General features: G+C 35.1%; 1 protein-coding gene across 1 annotated transcript in view; it reads right to left on the bottom strand.

Annotated features, from left to right (window-relative positions):
* Positions 1-15,826, bottom strand: part of Malrd1 (MAM and LDL receptor class A domain containing 1) — a 665,455-nt gene that overhangs the window by 168,739 nt on the left and 480,890 nt on the right. The gene's annotated exons all lie outside the window — the stretch shown is intronic.

The raw sequence follows: 15,826 nt of genomic DNA, 5'->3' as shown, positions 1-15,826 counted from the left end.
CCACACTTACCCATTTATCGATTTATCAGTCTTTGAATTAACCACTACCCGTTGCAAAAAAGAACTAGAAAAATCCTTAGTAGTAGGTCTGTGCAGACACACTAAACAGTTAAAAATTTGTTACAGGGGGAAAAAGCACTAGCGCTTCAACTGCCAGGACATATTTAGAATTTAATGGGGAATCATTAAACTAGTTCATGTCCATTACTTACATAAAGCTGTGTGGAATGATCAATAGCATCCAGGGTGATGTAGTTTCAAAAGCAAAATTCTTTGATTATTTGATTTAGAGCTGCCCAGCAGCTTCTATCTGTTATCTTAACATCTTCTTACTACTTATATATCAGATCTCAAGATTCTCAGCTGATCTTATACAATCTGTCATAGTTCAATTAAGTTTGACCAGGGTGCAATATTTTAAAAGTTGCTTTTCAGAAAGTATTTCTAAATACTCCTTATTCTTCCTAAATATTTTCTGAAGAGTCTCAGTTCAGGACTTTATTTCTGCTTTATAATTTCAAGATTTTGAAATTATATGTGTAAAGATTCTTATGTTTGAAAACTAATTAGCTACTATCAAGAACAGAGACAGCATTCGCAGTAATATTCAACTCTAATTTTAACAATTATTTGAGCAATTGAATAGTTTTGAAAATTGGTGACCACTTAATGTCATGTATAAGTAGTATGCATTCAACACTGAATTGTGCTTCATTCAAGTGACAATGATAATTTCCTATTGCAGGGGAAGCTATATATATATATATATATATATATATATATATATATATAAATGTATTATATGTATGCATATACCAATATATTACATGCTTCACATTTCATAGCCATTATTGTATAAGCAAAAGATATAAAGCTTAAATTATCTTTTAGATATGAGAAAGCACTGTGTTATATTTAAAAATATTTCATTGAATTATTGCATTAAATTATAATAATTTGACATATCTTTTTAAAAAGGATAGTTAATACTCATAAAGGAATCTCTATTTTCATGAGTCTTCTGCCATTTAAAAAAATTATGCTCATTTACTCTCTGGTCAAATCATAAGAGACAATTTCCCACATTAAATGATCTGAATTCACTCTTAGGTTTAAATTTGTGGCAATTTTCCTCTTTTTCTTCTTCTTATAAAATAAAGCTGCATAATGACTTTTAAAAACGGTATTCAATATACCACTCCTTCAAAACAGAGAATTCTCCCTGATTTACAATAAGACTTCTGTCTCTACACTCTCTGTAATTTTTGTCTCACCCTTATTCTAAGGTGGAAGAGTACATAGTGACCATCAGTTGAAATGCCTCATTCTCTTTTTGTACTTCCATTGTCCTCCTGGATTTCTGAACTCGCTGCAACTTAATTCTGCAATATTTCAAGGGCACATTTGGAATACATTTGGAGCACAAGGTGTTCATCAAAACTGCCAAAACAGAAGTCTTAAACAAAACATCTTGAAAGTGAAATCTGATATAGATAGAAAAGAGTGGCTGCCATTCTTATTTGCAATTGATTATGAGTATTACAGTGACTAAATCCTGGTATCTCCTTCTTTCTAATTTTCCCAAAGTATAGCTTTATTCCTAAATTATTTTTCTGAGAATAATTATTGAGATAAAATTCTCTTTTCAACAGAAAAAAAGTGTTTTATCTCAATAATGGGCAAGAGAAGATTGATACAAGATGACCCACCCACAACAGACCACTGAGTCACTTATGCTCCACACTTTTCCTTGCTTCTTTTTAACGCTAACTGGTACTATATTTGGTCCTATAAAATTTCCATTGTGGCATGTTTTAATCAGCTATGGTAACAAGGCTTCCCATATTGGCATGCTAATCAAAGGTAGATTCATTGCATTTCTAAAGTTACTGATTTATTAAGAATAGCTCAGTCACATGATGATAATAGACAAATGGTATTGGCTGGCACTTGCAACAAATTTAAGCAGAAGCAGGATTCTGAGTTCCTACTCCTCATATGGAAGGACCCATATATGTGCCATTTATTTATCAATATATCTTGGGAAGGATGAATTAGCCTAATAGCATTTCTATAATTTTATTTCCCAACTTGACAATATAAAGAAAACTGTGCTGTAGTCATACAAGAAGGAAACACTAGTAAAATAAATGAAAATCCATTTCCTTATGTAAATAATAGCTAGAAACTTGTAAAAAAAAAAAAAGAGCTGAATTTCATTTAGATTTCAGATAGCTTGTCCCTGAAAGAGTATGGAGAACAAGTGGGAATAACAATACTGTTCTCTTTTTATCTGAACATAATACCAGGTTCTTGTTCTGACTATGGAGTCAGCAGAACTTTGAGGAGGATTGACCACTTATCCATTGGCCCTAGAGTGACAGATCTGATTTAAATTATGACTTTACCATTCACTGGGTGTTTGGTTCTGAATAGCTCCATTTAAATTCTCTAAGACTCAGAAGCAATAAGAGATAATTACCATAGGTACTTTTCTCTCATGGGGTTGAGGAAAAAAATTAAATGATATACTGAAGGCAAAGTGCTTAGAACACAGTCGCAAATTAGTGTTATTCTCCTGGGAAATTTAGAGAAGAGATACAAACTGATTCTAGAATTGGGAATGGGTTCATAAACCATGCATTACTGATTAGATAGCTACTGTGAGCATGTCGTATGTCTCCCACTTTTACCAGAGATATTGCTAAGCACTAATAAGCAATGTCTGAGGCACACAGCAAAGAATCCTACAATTAAAGTAGTACTAGATACTGAGCCATACAACCAAGATTTAAACCCAAATCTTTATATTTATAACTTTGTAACATTTGGACAGTCTCTATACTTACTATGATGTATAACAATTACCCCTTGTTGAGTGCTAATACTAAGAATATAGAGGGATTATGCAGGATTAGTGTGAGCATGAAACAGCATAGTGATATAGACTGGAAAGGCTAGGTAGTTCAATGGGTAGAGGATGGTACATAAAAGCAGGCCTCTTAACTCCTCACAGGAGCTAGAATGTAAAGTCCTTCATCTTGCAGACTTATTTAAAGAGAAAACCCCTAGTGAAAACCAATCATTATAGCAGGGCAGATGGCACTTCACTAAACGTTGAAAAAGTTATACGAAGATATATTGCAGTGTGGCTAGAAGTACAGACTGCTTCTTCAAATGTGGTTCTCAGTGCAAGAGTCAAGCAGAAGCCCTGTGTTATGATACGATGTGTTAATAACTCTTTCTATGCATTCACCAATTACCCCTTTAAACCCTTAAGATTTCCATGAGGATTAAAGCAAGAGAACATGATTTAACCATGGCTTAGAGTAATACTCTGAACCTCTAGAGGTATATCATTTTTTGGCAAGTTCTAGTTTGAAAGACAGAACAGTCCTTTCTAAAGTCACCATATTGTTTGTGTGTGTGTGTGTGTGTGTGTGTGTGTGGTGTATGTGTGTCTCTGTATATGTGTGTTCACACTTGTGTTTGTGTATTCATGTAGGGATCCCTGTGTGTTGGGGGCCGACTTTTAGCAGAAAGCAGCTATCAGCTTTGCAGCCATCTTGAACCATATACCCTGACATGAGACTTGGATTACAATAGCCTACAACAGCTGAGCACACTCTGATAATCTTGGTTTAGATACCTTGGGTGTGTGAGATTAAAGGTGTGTGAGATTAAAGGTGTGTGAGATTAAAGGAGTGTGACTTAGAAGAGTAGAGATCAGATTTAGAGACAAGACCTAAGGGCATGATTAAAGGTGTGACCAAAAGGCATGGCTTAGAAGTGAGACATATAAAAGGCAGAGACAGAACAGAACTGAGAATCAGACACAGCAGACAGAGGAGACAGAGAAGCAGGCACTTGGGAGAGAACTTGGAAGAAGTAACTTGGAACTTGGAGGCACTAGGGACTAGGAACTAGGAATTTAGGATTTGGGACTTGGAGAGAAGATGAGAGACTGAAGAATAAACGGGATTGAAACACACTCTGTCTGGTCTCCATTCTTCGAGTCTGCCCTCACCCTTTCTCCTGCTGAACCCCGACCCGCGGACTGGAGCAGCAGCTTGGACCGGGATACAGTGGCCGCCAAACGTGGGGCAGCCCGGGCCTCAACATTTTGCTCGGGCCGCGACATTTTTGGCCACCCGAACGTGGGGCTAGTGCGGTTCCCAACACCTGTGCCACAGCATGCATATGATTATTAGAGGACAAGTTTTAGGAGTCAATTCATCCATTCTCCTATGTGAGGTCTGGAATGAACTCAGATTTTCATGCTTGGCAGTAAGCACCTTTGTGTGCTGAGCCATCCTGCTAACTCAGTAATTCTTGTTTTAGTTTAAATTAAGATAAAAACACTTAGTATTCAATAAATAGTCTTTCCTTTCTTACATATTTTATTATAATATGCATAGTCTTTCTTCCTAATTTTTACATGTTTCAGTGAAATAAAAGGAAGAAAATCAGAGAGCAGGAAAATAAGAAAATTCAAATAGGAGAAAATGAGGAAAAACACTGTAGTGTTTTAATGTAGATAATCCGTATGTATTGGTGTAGATGATGTATATGAATCCAATTATATATCATTGAATATATTGGATACAAATATTGGTAATGAGAGAAAATGAAATAGCAATTATGGTAACTGCAAAGAGTGTCTTCCTAGAATAGTTTAAAGACATGAGTAGCTCTAAAAATTACATGGAAATAACTAATCTCCTAAAATTATTTGAGATAGATTCATATGGAGCTAAAATGTGATTTCCCACGATCTCAGACAAATTATGGAAATGTGTTATCTAAGTTGATAAAAGAAAACATTCAAAAGAGACCAAGACTGTGACCTGTGATGGACTGGCCAAACCAGTCACAGGTGAGAAATTCATGTATGGTGATTTGGAATAAAATCCAGCTCAATTATATAAGAAGGCAAAGTCCTGTCAGTGTAAGAGGGTTCAGAATATTACTACTAGTGACACAACTAAAATTTTGATAAGGAAAATTCATTTTGCCAACAAGGGTTATTCCATTTTTTTTTTTACTAAAAAAATACAAGGCACTTTTCTATGAATATAGAAGAATGCATTAGACATCATTGCCTAAAGTCCATAGGTATATGGCATGTTCCTTTAGCAGACTAGTAGTATCCCCTATGTCACTGGCCTTTCTAGTCTTTGGTCTTGGTCACCCAGGCTACTTTGAATCTGGGTCCCATCTCATGAAATAAACTTTAAATCAAACTGAATATTGGTTGGTTATTCCCACAAGCATTATGCCACTTTTCTTGTATCAGCATAACTTTTTGTCAGATTATAATTGTAGATCAAAGCATTTATAGCTGAGTTGGTGTTTACCTTTCTCCTTGGGGGTGTACAAAATACCTTTCAGTACAGGAAATACTAGTACACAAGGGTAATGGCTCTAGGTAAGGACCATTTCAACTTTTCTGGGTTCAATGAGTTTTATGCATACTACCTATAGGAACAGGCCTTGCCATCAGCTTGTGGAGAGGCACCAACAGCTCTGGCAACAGGCTGGGTTGTTTGGAGGTTCCCATGAAACCCTTTGACCAATAACTCCACGTAAATGTGATCAATTTCTGGCACTGGAAGATTCATTTGGTGATGAGAGATGTCCAGTTGGGGCTCTGTGTCACTCATTATTTGACAACTTCATTTAGACAACCTTTGTACATGAACATGTTATAGGAAGCTCCTACTGGATTAGGCTTACACGCGATCCATCAAATGGCCCTTAGTTTCATTTGTTATTCTTTATACTGCTTCACTCAGTCTTCTCTTCCAACCCGCTTGTTTGGTCCTCCCATTCTACCCCCAACCCCATCTATCTATAGATATCTGTTTTAATTTCTCTTCCTGGGAAGAGTCATCTCTCATCCCAATCCCTTACTCTCTACGTAATCTCTGTGGTTATCTAGATGGTATTTTCATTATCAACAATTTAAGAGCTAATATGCACAAATACGTAAATATGTATCACATTAGTCTTTCTTGATCTGTGTTACCTCACTCAGAATAATTTTTTTCTAGTTTCATCCATTTTTCTGAAAATTTTACTTTTTTAACAGCTGAGCAATATACCATAGTACAAATGTACCACATTTTCTTTATCAATTCATCCACTGGTAGACATCTAGGTTGTTTCTCTATTTTAGATTTTCCAATTTGCTGAAGTTTAGGTTTTTAAAGTATGTTGTCATGATGTTATCTCTCCCTGTTAGTCTCTAAGTTTGTTAATTTAGATTTTCTTTCACTACCTTTTAGTTAACTTGAATCTTCTCTGTCTGCCTTTTCAGTAATTTGACTAAGAGTTTGTCAATCTTATTGATTTTTATCAAAATTCTAACTTTATTTCATTGATTCTTTGTATTATTTTTATTTGTTTCTATCTTATTAATTTCGACCCTGGGTATGGTTATTTCTTGGCATCTGCTCCTTTTGGGTAAGATTTATTCTTTTGTTCTAAAGCATTTATGTATGCTGTTAAATGACTAAGAGAGCTGTCCAATTTATCATGACATTTAGTGCTATGATCTCACTTCTTTAAAATGCTTTTGTTGTGTTAAATAAGTTTGGATATGTTGAACTTTCATTTCAATTCAGTACTAGGAAATTTTAATTTCATTTCTAATATTTGTCTTGACCCATTTTTTTTTATTTAGGATTGAGTTAGGTTTCTATGTGTTGCTAAGCTTTCAGTTGATTCTGTTGTTGGTAGTCAATTTTAATTCATGGTGGCTAGATAGGGTTCAGTTTGCTATTTTAATATTTCTGTACCTGTTGAGGCCTTCTTTGTGGATATTTGGATATGTGGATATATATCATATTTTGATAAAGCTGCATGACATAGTAGAAGAAGGTATATGCTTTTGTATTTACTAGAAAGGTTCTGTAAATATCTGTTAGGTCCATTTGGTTTATAAGTTAGCTCCAGAGCTTTTGTTTGGAATACCTATCTATTGGCAAGAATTAGAAATAAAGTCTCCTACTATCATTGTGTGATGGCTAATATGTTATTAAATCTGTAGTAGTGTTTCTTTTATAAACTTGGGTACATTTGCATTTGGTGCATAAGTTCTGAGAATTGCAATATTCTCTTTCTCAATTTTCTTTTTAATAATTAATTACTGACTTTTCATCTCTTTTCTGACTAATTTCTTTTTGAAGCCTATTTTGTTCAGATATTAAAATCACTGCATCAGATTGCTTCTTATTTCTTTTTGTTTCAGATTATCTTTTTCCCTTGTTTTACCCTGAGGTGATGTCTGTCCTGGAAGTAAAAGTATCTTTCTTGGATGTAGCAGAAGGTTGGATCCTGCCTTCACATATATTCTGCTACACTATGCCTTTTTATTGGGGAATCAGGACCTTTGATGTTGAGAGTTATCAATGAATAGTGTTTGTTAATCCTAGTTATTTTGTTGTGATTGTGTGGCTTTTGTTGTTGTTGCTGTTTTGTTTCTCTTGTCTTTTGATGTGATGATCTATTATTATTGATTCTTTGTGTTTCCTGAGGCATGGTTAGCCTCTCAAGATTGAAGTTTTCCTTCTTGTGCTTCCTGTAGGGCTGGATTTATAAATAAAGACTGCTTGCCTAAATTTGATTTTTATCATGGAATTTCTTTCTCTATCCGCTGTGACTGAAAGTTTTTCTGGGTTAGTAGTCTGGGCTGGCATTTGTTGTCACTTAGTGTTTGTACAACAACTGCCAGAACTTTCCGGCTTTTAGAGAACCTCTATTGAAAAAATAAAAGTTATATTAATAAATCTGCCCTTTTATGTCATGGGGACTATTTATTTATTTAAAACTTTTATTAATCATTTCATTCATTTACATCTCAAATGATATCCCACTTTCTGGTTACCCCCTCTAACAACCTGACATTCCACTATATCCCACTTCCTGGTTACCCCTACACCACCCACCATCCCATATCTGCCCTCCCCCATCCCTGCCTTTATGAGAGTGCTTCCCCACCCACCTATACTCTCCCACCACACCGTTCCAGCATCCCTTTACTCTGGGGACATCAAAACTCCTCAGGTTCAAGGGCCTGCCCTCTCCTTGCTGTCAGGCAAGGCCATTCTCTGTTACATATTTATCTGGAGGCAAAGATTTCTTTCAGTATACTCCTTGGTTGGTGGTCTAGTCTCTGGGAGAACGGTGTTGTCAGGCCAGGCTATGTTGTTCTTCCAATGGGGTTGCAACTCACCTCTGCTAACCTGTGGAGACCACCCCCAGTAGATAGGCATAGCCCCGGGTTGGGTCGAGGGATAGAGCCACCCACCCATCTCAAAGTTCTTTTAGCCCAGAAATGTATCTGTCCAAAGAAAGAACAGAGATAAAAGATGGAATAGAGACTGAAGGAAGGGCCAACTGTGGAATGACCTCACCTGAGGATACATCATGTCTGCAGCCACCAAACCCAACACTGTTGCTGTGGTCAAGAGGAGCTTGCAGACAAGAACCAAGTGTGGCAGTTCCTGGGGAGGTCCTGCCAGCAACTAACCAATGCAGAGGCCCAACCACTAGGCTGAACTCATGTGAACTTTTTACCTTAAGATTTTAGTATTCTTATTTGCTCTGTGTACTTAGTGTTTTGATTATTATGTGATGTGCTGAATTCTCTTCTCATCCACTCCATTTGGTATTCTGTATGATTCTTGTAATGTGATAGCCATCGTCTTCTTTAGGTTGGTGAAAAGATTTTCTCCTTTGATTTTGTTGACAATGTTTTCTATGACTTTGACCTGTATCCTTCTTCCTGTGTTCCTATTGTTCATAGATTTGGCCCTTACTTTTAAAGTTTTATATAATATAACACTTAAAAAACTTGATATGCATATTTATATAGTGAAAAGTTTACTATACTCAAGAAAATTAAAGTATATCTTATTTTAAATGGTTACCTTTTGTGTTTGCTTTATAATATATATATATAATATATAATTATATTTGCTTTATAATATATATATAATATATAATTATATTATATAATTATAGCCCCGGGTTAAAGAGACAGAAACAATTATTTGGGGGAGTAACTCTATTCAGTCTATAATGATATTCACTTTGATTTTAGGATATTTGTGTATGTTTCTGTGAATGATCTATGGTAAGCCCAGTTTCCTAAGGCTTTGGTTTCTACTGTGTCTGCTTCATCCAATCTGGCCATTCTATCACCATTTTCTATCTCTTTCTCTCCCTGTTTTCTTCCTTCTAAATCACCTTCTCTTCTTCTAAACCCCCTAACTCTGTTTTTCCCCTTTCTCCTTCTCCTCATGAACCCTTAAATTTTTTTCAAGCTTTCTGAGTCCAGTCACAAAACTTTTTAAAACTAAATAACAATATAGACATGTTTTGTGTGCATATGTGTATACATATATGTGCATGTGTATAGAGCAGAATTAACTGAAAAAGAATGCTATGCTACATGAGGAGGAATTAGCTTTTCTACATCAAATTACATGTTCTTGTCTGCCAGCACTCCTACATAAATAAATATTAGTCTTCTTTTGCCTTCTCAGAAAACAAAGGTGAAAGCCTATAATGAATTAAAACAAGGTGGTTTTGATTAATGGGTTTAAGGGAAGCAAAGTAGAAGAGCATAAAAGCAAGAAACAGCATGATGATGCCGTGGAGATGGCTTGGATTAAGCTTTATATTCTGGCCTTACTGTTCAGGCTTTGATAATTTGTGATACAGGCTTATAGAAAAAAATGTATTACCCATGTTTCTTCATCTCTGGGATAGAATGAAAGTACTTATCTCTCCAAGAAAGTATATTTATTATGTGCCCAGTCTGTATGATACTCCAAAAATAACAAATTAAATTACATCTGTTGGATGTTTTATATTTGAAATTATCACTACAAAGATAGACATGATATTATACGATTATAATCTCAGTATTTTGAAGGTGATTGTCATTCTTAGTTATGTAATGAGTTCTAACCTTATCATGAATACATGGGACTCTTTCTTGAAGGGGTAATTTCTGGTTTCTTTGGAAACTCAGTTTTGTTAGGTGATATTTGTCTGGAAACTGTCTTATGAGAGTAGGGTTTTGTTGTAGAAGACACGTGACAGGATGTTTTGCTGAGAACAGACACATGGTGTTTTCTGGAAGCTGCCTGGAGAAAGGGCTTGTGATACTTTGTTAGAGTGGATACTTGACAGAACATGTGATGCTTGGAGAGGATATAAATATAACTCAATAGACAATGGAATATGCTGTGTGGTATTGATTCACTTTGCTACTCTTTGCTGGTGTCTTTGTTGGTCTTTGATGATGCTGGTCTTCCCTGTATGGCATTGGTTTACCTTGTCACTCATTGCTGATCATTGTTTGTCATGATTCCGTAAAGAGAAACACACCAAAAAACATCTGGTGTTGTTCTGGTTGTAGTATTCTGGTGGCTTCTAGCCACTTCCATAGAGTCTGGTAGATTGGCAGAGCCTCTCAGTTTTTTTCTAGATTGAACTGTTGTAGATGATTTGTGAATGGTGTTTATGAGTGGATTGCACTCCCATTGCTGATTCATGTAAACTGAACTGTGGATATCCCAACAACACAGAATAGATTTGCCCCAAAGAACTACTTCTAAGTAGGTTCACATCCTCCTTTACCCTATTAACCTTTTGGTTCCACTACCTCTGGTGGGTAGTGAGCTTTAAGGGGGTTAAATCATTTAAGTACCCTTATTAAAGTAGATTTTGAAAACATCTTTATAAAAAAAACAGTGCTGTAACAAGACAAAAGAGCATAAAACCAGTAACACATGTCCTATACACATACTTCTCAAGTGATCAAATGCTACAAGGAATGTATAAATTACAGAAGTTGTGACTTCTATACCACTACTATACTGCCTAATTATAAAGACGATTAATTATATCATTAAAGAGAAAACAAAATTATGAAGAAAAGGAACAAAGAAGCCTTGTGTGTTATGCCTATATTATTTTCAGTCATTCAAATGACACTCTTTCTATTAAGCTGAACATGTATTGAGACTAAATACTTTTCTTGTGCAGACTACAAACTAGACTGATGCTCATAGTTTCTCTTTACAATTAAGCAATGTCTCTAAAATGGTTCATGAATAAGCCTGTGATGAATGTGTAAACTGTCCTTAGAAGTTTCTAATGCAGTAAGTAAAAAGATCTATAAATATTGCTTTAATTAACAGCAACAATGCAATGCTTATTAAAAAAATGCTACAGGTTCTTTGAATATGTTGGTCTTTAAAAAACTTTGTATTTACCAGAGAGTCAAAATTAATTAATGTCCTTAATATTTATTTGCCAGCCTATTATCTCAGAGATCCCTAAACTAATTTGCTGAGCTATATTCTTGAATCCAGATGATATTATCAGGTTGCTTTGAGAAGAACACTCTGAAAATATATTGTTTCAAGTATTCATTAACTGAGCTGATAATACAGCACCCAAATCAGAAAAAATTACATTTCTTGGTCTGTGGATAGAAGAATTAAGATAAAATTGTACAAATAAACAGGAAAATTTTCTCTCATGCACTCATGGTATCTCACACATACTATTGAAGTTCAATAAAGGCAAAAATTACTCCCATTAACAGCCTTTACTTATTTCATTAAAAGGTATCACTGGTAACTCATCTGGGTCTTCTTAAACTCTGATATGACATTTGTCATGTCTACTGACTAGCCTTTTATCTTTTCACACTTGAGAGTACCAGAATTTTGTCTCATTGATAATGATAGCTCATTAGAAACCCACTATAGTTTTTCAGTTACTTATTAAGATAAGGGAGGGCCTGCAGGTAAGTCTAAAGGACTCAGACATATCTATGTCTAGGTCATTGTCTGAAGCACAGCAAGACAGATGAACAACAGCCAATTTCTCACATCACCTCAAGAAAAAGTAACATGTATTCAGCTTCTGAAGTCTGATTACCATCTGATTTCATCAAACAGCTGAGTACTTATTTTTGGTGCTGCTTCATCCTCAAATCAGGATAATGTCATTAGAACTATGTTTCAAAAATATTTCCCAATATATAAATAAATGTGTATTTTAGTTTTAAATGAACATACCTAGTAAATCGTATTAACTTGATAAAACTCTTTTGGACTTTGGTTTTGGTTTTAGTTTAATGTTTGTTTGGCTTTTGAGATAAGATCTCACTGTGTAGTTCAGTCTATTGTGTAACTCTATGTAGACCAAGGTAGCTTGAACTCACAGAGATGCATCAGCCTCTGCCTCCCAAGTACTGGGATCATTAGTATGTGCCACCACAACCAACCTAAAATAGTTTTAAGGCCTGTCTTAGTTTGGGTTTTATTGCTGTGATGAGATATCATGACAAAGGCAACGTTTTAAAGGAAAATATTACATTGGAACTGGCTTAGAGTTTGAGAGGTTTAGTCTGCTATCATCATGGTTGCATGCACGGTAGCATCCAGGTAGACATGATGCTGGAGGTGGAGCTGAGAGTTCTATATTTTGATCCACAGGCAGCAGAAGGGAACTGTCACACTGAGCATGGCTGCACTTATATGAGACCTCAAAGACCACCGCCACCATGACACACATTGTCCAACAAGGTCACATCTACTCCAATAAGGCCACACCTCCTCATATTGCCACTCTCAATGGGCTAAGCATTCACACACATGAGTCTACGGGAGCTATAGCTGTTTAAGCCACCACAAAACCTAATATACTACTAATAATGGAAGTAGCTATAAATGGTGGTTCATAATGTACGTTAGTCTGTTTTTATAGTTCCATGACAGGAATGCCTGATAAAAGGAACTTAAGAAATAGTTCACTTTAGCACAAGGTTTAAGAAGGAATACAGCCAATCATAGTGGGAAAATAATGGTGGCTGGAAGGTGGCAGGTCTGAGACCTGGGGCTCAGCTCACTTTTTTCATTCTGGCACCCATCTCCCATGGGATTGTATTTTCCACATTCAGGGTGGGTCTTCCTTACTCAGATCACAATTCTGGGAATACTTTGAAATATTTGCATGATAATTCTAAATCCAATTAAGTTGACAATGAAGATTAAACATCCCATATCTTGGGAAGCAGATCAGAAGGGTTGCCAGAAAATTTCGAAACCACTTGAGGTACAAAGTATATTCCATAAAGGTCTGGAGCTCTGTAGTGAGAGGGTTGGTTTCCTTCAAAACCCAGTTATGTAATGTAAATACGTTTTTTGTTTTAATCTTAGTTGTTGGATATGACACTGCTTCAGTTTGTCCACAGCCATTAACTATAATTGTCTTCTGCTCTAGGAGGTACATGATTTTTGCCAGCTGCACATAGTTTAATTCTGAGGACCCTGGAGAAGGTATAAATAGGAAAGCCTCTAGAGGGTCTGTGGGAGCTTCCTCTTCACTTGCTGCTGCACATGCTTTTGCTGGTTATGGCTGTTAATTTTGCTGGATCCCTAGCTTGCTATTGCTAGATTTCTGGAGTTTGGATTATTCTTATGATAAAGATTGGACTTGGCCCTAAAATCTTGATGCTCCTCATCATCAGAAAGTTGTCTAAAGAGGTTTATGTCTCCTGTTTCTTTAACCTTCTTTCTCTCCTACCTACTATGGGGGGGGGGGTTGTTGAAAGAGATTAGGGAGGAAGGGGAGTAGATATAAAAATGAATGTAGTATTGAAAAAAAAACAAGAAAGCAACCATGATAAAACAATGAAACAATATAGTATACAGAAATGCAAGCTTTTCAAAGCTTGTTCTAGAACTCATCAATATACTAGATTAAAGGAAAAACTGTTTTTATCCCACTTACTGATATTAAAAATTTCAAGTAGCATATTTCTTATTACTATAATATTTAAAAAATTAAAAATTTAGAAAATCAGTTATTAAAAATTAAAAGTACTAACTCAGCCACCTGGTTCACTCACTCTTCTCCTTATGGCCTTGTTTCTATTAGGATTTCCTTGGTGGCCTTTTCTCACCAGTCTATGTGCATTGTGATGCTACCTTGACCAGACATGCATCATCCAGTGTCCTATTCAATTCCACCAGCTCTGACCTTATTTTCTTTTCTCTATCAACTTATAATGAGTATATGCCTTATCAATCATGGCTACATATTGCCTTTGCCCTCATTCTAGAACATAAGCTCCATTATGACAAGGTGCTCTCATTTAATCTCTGATGTACTAACAGGAGCTAGAAATGTTCCCGCTATTTAATACCTGAATAAATGAATAGGCAAAATGACATAAATAATATGAGGTAGGTATTCACTCATTTCTTATTTTTGGATAAAAATGGAACTAAAGTATATATCATTATGCATATGTCCTTATGTGCTCTCTTTTATATAAGTCTCCAGCCAGAAGGCTTTCTAACTTGGTTTAAGAAATTTCCTCTGTGTATTAGTAAGCAGTTCTGCCTCTCCACTGCATGTAGTTCACTCTGTTTTCTTGTAAGACTCTATTATTTTTTTCTTATATTTAAACATTTATTCTATCTGAAATGTATGCCTACATATAGCACTATGGTTGAAATCTATAGCCCTCTGGTTAGATGACCAGATATGCAGTGTCTTAAAAAACATGCCCTTTCTTTACTGAATTAAAGTATCCACATTTAGTCACAAATTTAATGTGTTAAATCCCATAACTGATCTGAGGTATTTGATTTTCTAACTTGTTCAACCTAAGATCTAGTGTACACTAATTCTATATTTTTATAGTAAAAAAAAAATCTTAGTGTAAAAAGAAAAGAAAATAGAACTTTGTAAGTCAAAAGATAAAAATTTCCAAAGTAAAGATTACTTTACAACACAAAACAGGAACAGACACCTATACTATAATTAAACTTTAAAAACATTCAATCTACTTAGAAAGTATAAAAAAAAGCAATATGTTCTTTTTTTCTGATCACACAATGTTCCATACATTTCCTTTAAAATGCCATTTCGTTTCTATATGTATTATCTTGTGTTTTTTATTGTTCTTATTCATCAATTGTTCGAAGGGAATATTGCATTCAGGTTTTCCAGGAAAACAGATCAAATAATTTGAGTATGCTAATAAATATGCATATTCATTTATGAATATAAATATGGTTGTATTTATATACACATATATTTACATACACAACTATATGTGTGTGTAAATATTTATTTATGTATATAAATCATACAGATGTATATTTATATTTTTACAAACATAAAAATTCATATATGCTCATAAATAAATATATATTATATAAATATGCAAACTAGTATACATAAGGAAAGAGAGAAAGGCAAACAGACATACACACAGAGAAAAGAGAGAGACAAGGACAGAGATAGATTTTATACGGAACTTGCTATTGAAGTCAGAAGGGTAGTGGATCTAATTGTTAGAAGGGGCTACCACCTTGCTCTCCCAGGAAAGCTTATGGCATTGATGAAGAACAAAGCCAGACCACTGAGAATTCCTTACCTCACTGAAGGAGCTGGTCGTTTTGTTCTATTCAGACTGCCAACTGGCATGAGATTACACTATGGTAGGTCATCTCCTTTGATCAGTTTAACTATTTAAATGTCAATCCATCATATAATAATTCTCATGTTGACAAATGAAATGAAATACATCAAATATTTCAGGCTATTTGTCAATTCTAAAATGCATACATTTTATATGAGAGTAAAATGCATAGCCTCCTAAAACAACAATTAAAGAAAAAAAAAAATCATAGTTTTGGAGCAAGAACAAGAAGGTAAGTTACAAGAAAGGGTTTAAAGGAAGAAAAAGGAAGGGAGAAACTGTAATTTGAAAAAAAAGTTTTAA

Source organism: Arvicanthis niloticus, chromosome 8 (assembly GCF_011762505.2).
Source record: "Arvicanthis niloticus isolate mArvNil1 chromosome 8, mArvNil1.pat.X, whole genome shotgun sequence".
NCBI lineage: Eukaryota > Metazoa > Chordata > Mammalia > Rodentia > Muridae > Arvicanthis > Arvicanthis niloticus.
Note: the sequence above shows the minus strand (reverse complement) of the source record. Positions and strands in the feature narration are given on the sequence as shown.